This window comes from Chlorocebus sabaeus, chromosome 9 (assembly GCF_047675955.1).
Source record: "Chlorocebus sabaeus isolate Y175 chromosome 9, mChlSab1.0.hap1, whole genome shotgun sequence".
NCBI lineage: Eukaryota > Metazoa > Chordata > Mammalia > Primates > Cercopithecidae > Chlorocebus > Chlorocebus sabaeus.
The window spans coordinates 108,329,064-108,335,027 of NC_132912.1; the positions used below are offsets into that span (position 1 = coordinate 108,329,064).

At 38.6% G+C, this 5,964-nt stretch overlaps 1 non-coding gene across 1 annotated transcript; it reads left to right on the forward strand.

Moving 5' to 3' along the window:
- The first annotated feature begins 240 nt into the window (after positions 1–240).
- Positions 241–347, forward strand: LOC119628268 (U6 spliceosomal RNA). Its single transcript, XR_005244557.1, has one exon. It is a non-coding gene; the product is annotated as a U6 spliceosomal RNA (small nuclear RNA).
- The last annotated feature ends 5,617 nt before the right edge of the window (positions 348–5,964 follow it).

Consider the following 5,964-nt stretch of genomic DNA (forward strand, 5'->3'; position numbering starts at 1 on the left):
GTCACAAAAACTACACATTGTATGCCTTCATTTATATGAAATGTCCAGAATGGGCAAATCCATAGAGACAGAAGGTAGATTGGTGGATGTCTAGGGCTGGAGGAAATGAAGAGAGGAAATGGGGAGTGACGGCTGACGAATGGGTACAGTATTCTTTTTAAGGGGTGATGAACATGTTCTAAAATGGGTTGTGATGTTGGTTATACAGCCCTGTCAATATACTAAAAATAATTGAATTGTGTGCTTGCTTCAGCAGCACATATACTAAAATTGGAACAATACAGAGAAGAGTAGCATGGCCCCTGTACAAGGATCACACGCAAATTGATGAAGCGTTCCATATTTTTAGTGGGAATTGAACAATGAGAACACATGGACACAGGGAGGGGAACATCACACACTGGGGCCTTTTGGGGTGGCAGGGGTGGTTAGGGGAGGGATAGCACTAGGAGAAATACCTAATGTATATGACGGGTTGATGGGTGCAGCAAACCACCATGGCACGTGTATACCTATGTAACAGACCTGCACATTGTGCACACGTACCCCAGAACTTTTTTTTTTGCTCTTTTTAAAATTTTGTTTATTTATTTATTATACTTTAAGTTCCAGGGTACATGTGCACAACTTGCGGGTTTGTTACATATGTATACATGTGCCATGTTGGTGTGCTGCACCCATTAACTCGTCATTTATGTTAGGTATATCTCCTAATGCTATCCCTCTCCCCTCCCCCCACCCCATGACAGACCCCAGTGTGTGATGTTCCCCGTCCTGTATCCAAGTGTTCTCATTGTTCAATTCCCACCTATAAGCGAGAACACATGGTGTTTGGTTTTTTGTCCTTGCGATAATTTGCTGAGAATGATGGTTTCCAGCTTCATCCATGTCCCTACAAAGGACATGAACTCACCCTTTTTATGGCTGCATAGTATTCCATGGTGTATATGTGCCACATTTTCTTAATCCAGTCTATCATTGATGGACATTTGAGTTGGTTCCAATTCTTTGATATTGTGAATAGTGCTGCAGTAAACATACATGTGCATATGTCTTTATAGTAACATGATTTATAATCCTTTGGGTATATACCCAGTAATGGGATTGCTGGATGAAATGGTATTTCTAGTTCTAGATCCTTGAGGAATCGCCCCACTGTCTTCCACAATGGTTGAACTAGTTTACAGTCCTACCAACAGTGTAAAAGTATTCCTATTTCTCTACATCTTCTCCAGCACCTGTTGTTTCCTGACTTTTTAATGATCACCATTTTAACTGGTGTGAGATGGCATCTTATTGTGGTTTTGATATGCGTTTCTCTGGTGGCCAGTGATGATGAGCATTTTTTCATATGTCTGTTGGCTTCATAAATGTCTTCTTTTGAGAAGTGTCTGTTCATACCTTTGCCCACTTTTTGATGGGGTTGGTTGTTTCTTTCTTGCAGATTTGTTTGAGTTCTTTGTAGATTCTGGATATTAGCCCTTTGTCAGATTAGTAGATTGCGAAAATTTTCTCCCATTCTGTAGGTTGCCTGTTCACTCTGATGGTAGTTTCTTTGGCTGTGCAGAAGCTCTTTAGTTGAATTAGATCCCATTTGTCAATGTTGGCTTTTGTTGCCATTGCTTTTGGTGTTTTAGACGTGAAGTCCTTGCCCATGCCTATGTCCTGACTGGTATTGCCTTGGTTTTCTTCTAGGGTTTTTATGGTTTTAGGTCTAACATTTAAGTCTTTAATCCATCTTGAATTAATTTTTGTATAAAGTGTAACGAAGGGATCCAGGTTCAGCTTTCTACATATGGCTAACCAGTTTTCCCAGCACCATTTATTAAATAGGGAAACCTTTCCCCATTTCTTGTTTTTGTCAGGTTTGTCAAAGATCAGATGGTTGTAGATGTGTGGTGTTATTTCCGAGGACTCTGTTCTGTTCCATTGGTCTATATCTCTGTTTTGGTACCAATACCATGGTTCAACATATGCAAATCAAAAAACGTAATCCAGCATATAAACAGAATGAAAGACAAAACCCACATGATTATCTCAATAGATGCAGAAAAGTCCTTTGACAAAATTCAACAGCCCTTCATGCTAAAAACTCTCAGCAAATTAGGTATTGATGGGACGTATCTCAAAATAATAAGAGCTCTTTATGACACACTTACAGCCAATATCATACTGAATGGGCAAAAACTGGAAGCATTCCCTTTGAAAACTGGCACAAGACAGGGATGCCCTCTCTCACCACTCCTATTCCAAGCAATATGATAAACACATTCCCAGTACCCACTTAAGTTATTTAGATGCATGACAAGGCGTCATTTAAACCCAACTTAAAAAACTCTAATGAGGAGATATTGCCTTCCGTTTTACAACCTGTCACACATTTGCTTTTCTTTCATGATAGATGCTGCAAGTCTGTCAAGAAAAATCAAGATTTTTTTTCCAGTGACTGAAATGTTTATGCACATAACAAAGATATTGTCAGGTTGTGTTCTGTTCAACCGTGATTTTTTTTTTTTTTTTTTTTCAAATAATAGGGGTTGGACTCCACTGACGGAGTGAGCTGCACTCTCTAGGCAGCCTCCCTTAGGCCTGCGTTCTGGATGGAGGGGTCATGGTTATGCATTCTTCTGATCCATAATGAGAAGCTAACTGTCCAACCAATGAGCCTGGGACAAACCCCAAAGGCAATAAAACTCAAAGGAGGACAGAATCTTATGGGGTATATTTAGTGGAATGAGTGGTTGTGGAGGAGTTCCTGGGTTGGAAAGGCAGGACCCATGTCAGGAACGGCTTTATGAATGTGAACATTAGCAGGGCTTGGAGAGCCTCTAAAGGGTGTCCAGTGGAGGAGAAACATTTGATATCTGAACATAATTTCTGAAAGCATTATGGAATGTCTGTTTGAGGGAGCAAGACAAGAGACGGTATAACCTAAATGGATAAACACACATAGACATGTCATCTTATTTCCTGAATAATTGTACAGACTGTGGGTTATAAAGATCTGGGTTCAAATCTTATTCTGCCTCTGGCAAATATATGAGTTTGAATAATTTTTTAATTTATTGTTTCAAATTTTTACCTGCAAAAGAAGGATAAAATGATACTCCTTTCCCGGGATTTACATGGAAATAAAAATACAATAAAGTATTTACTCCATATCATTACATGTTTTAAAACACAAGATAATTAGGCAATGTTGAGTATTGTTGTTTGTCCATAATGAGTTAGGTGTTGAATGATGGGAAATACAATGATTTATAGGCCAAAGAAATAATAGAATTGAATTATTGAACTCATCTTGGTGGTCTTCATGATGTCATTAGATAATTTGTCAGATGCTAACAATGCCATAGAAATGTAGTTTTTTACGGGATCAAAGAATGAACTGAAAATTCCAGAAATACCCAGAAATTTCAGAAATTCATAGAATACCTGGAAATTACACTGAGAAGAGTGAATCAATCAATTCATCAATTAAACATGCATTGATATGTTCTTTTCTTTTCAACTTGACAAGCATTCAGTGAACTCCCACTTGGTACCAGGCACTAGTGACAGTGATAAGGATAAAAGAACATTCTTATATGTTTCAGAGATGTCAGACACATATACAGTCAAGAGTAACTCACAGAGATGGGGAAAGCGGGATTCTGCTCAATGAGAGGGGTCTGAGCAGACTCTGATGTAAGAAAGTTGAGACATATTCAGAAATAGAGAATCTTAGTGTCTGATGAGTAAAGACATATAAGTCTAGAAAAATAACTTATGACCTAATATACAAACTTTGTGCTTTATTTTATGTATAACATGGGACATTGAGAGATATTAGAAAAATAGGATTGCCAATGAAAGAACTATTTTAATTTAGATTCATCTGTCAAAAATAGATGGAATTGGAAGAGGCAATGAGTAGAGCCAAAAAGTTGCTCAACTATTACAGTATTCCAGGAGTGAGACTTTGGGAACCTGCACTACTGCAATAAGAAAAGAAAAGAAACTGTGAAACAACATAAAGGAAATACTGAATTATGATAAGAAAAGGAGATGGCAGGATGACAAGAAATTTACCCTGGTGTCATTAGTGATTAAAGTTACTTTGTAAGCTATAAAGAGTTATGCAAATGTATGACACTATGCACACATTTCATTTTGTTTGAAAAGAAAAAAGACACACTTACACACAAAAAAATGAAATCAAAATAATGTAGACACAATTCATGTTTCTTGGATGATAATAATTTACAGAGGCCAATTGGCTTGTCCCAGGTTACAACACAAGTGGCAGAGTTGGAATTTGGACTGGCATCAGTTCCTCTTTGTGCCATAGCACAAGTCACTATAGGCAACTGCTCTTATAACAGGTCTAGTTGTAAAATAACCCCAGAGTTGTTATCCTTGTACACCACTGAATTGCTGTTGCTACCAGAAATTTACCTCTAAGTACACCTTATGCCTTTGTCTTCTTTACTGAACACATTGCAGTTGTCAAAGAACATCTTTTTGTATGTTACAAAGGCCCATTTGCAACAGCTCTTGGCTTACTATGTCATAGACACCTAGAACTATGGAAACTTAAAACATATTTGCTATTCCCATGTATCAAAAATTGGAACTCACTTCATAGTACTAGTCACTTCAACCTCTCCTCTTCTAAGACTCCCTGATTCTTGGGATTTATGAGTATCTGACAAAATAAGCTCACTGAAGACAGATATCTTTATCTGTTTTATTCAATGATACACCTCAAGTGCTAGAATGGCAACTGTCACACAGTAGAGGCTCAATAGATGTTTGTTTAATGTCTGAATCCCTTTCTTCTGGATAACAAAGATGAAAATATTTGAATATATTTATGTGATGCCAGAAATCAAGTGCTTAAACTCTGTTTCTCCAAGAGGCCAAGTAGAACAAATTCTTCACTACTAGATCTCTCTGAATCACTTTATAACCAAAGAAGTACTGCAAGACTATCCCAAGCATGGCCCTTAGGTAATGGTTTTATTTGTCATTTGATTCTTAGGGAGTCGATAGGCAGACACAGTCAACCTAGATTTAAATGACCAGAGAGACTCTTGGACTACTTGCAAATGAGGGAAACTCTATTCTCTCTCTTTCCTGTTTATTATTGTCATCAGCCTCAAAGATTTCCAAGGAAGGGCAGCATGCTGTGATGGAAATAACATAGGCCTTGAGTCCAGGAAAAAAAACCTCTGCATTCCAGCCAACTACTCACTCGCTGTGTGACCTAGGACAAATGACTATACACCTCTGCACCTATTTACAGCATCCTCAGCTGTAAAATTTGGACTAGACTATCTATATTAAGTTGTTGCTATTGTGAAAATTAAAGATAAAGCATAAAGGTGTTGACACATAGGAAATACTTAGGAAACACTGTTTTTATTTTTACATGTGTTAATTATTTCTCTTTGCCCACATATCGCTGAAGATAAAGGTGAAAGGTAATCTAAGGGGAGGAAACATGTACCCAAGCTTGTGGATATGTGCAATTCATCAGGGTAATTGTATAGGGGGGAAAAAGCAACCTTGTGGCATCTACTCAGGTCTATTTAATGAGTCCTGTGCAGGGGATCCTGCGGCTGGCTCCTTTTGTTCATTAAAGCCCAATGGTGTGTGGAATTCAAAGCAGGGGTGAACAGTCAGAAATTCACCTTTTAAAAATAAGATCTGCTATGATTCCCTCCAGGGACTGTGGCACAGGAAGAAGTTGCCTGTTCCGGAGGCTGCCTGCTGTGTGGGAGAGTGACCATCACTGACTTCCACTTGTCAAATACATTTCTTAGCCCTCAGTATTTACTCCTGAGGGAGCCACCGCTGGGAGCATCAAAACAGAGAGGAGTTAAATAGACCACACTGGGTTTGTAGCACCATGGCTCATGCAGGGCCAGCGTTAAGCCCTCCCTTTCTGGCATTCACAGTGGGTGTTCTCTGCTTCTTCCT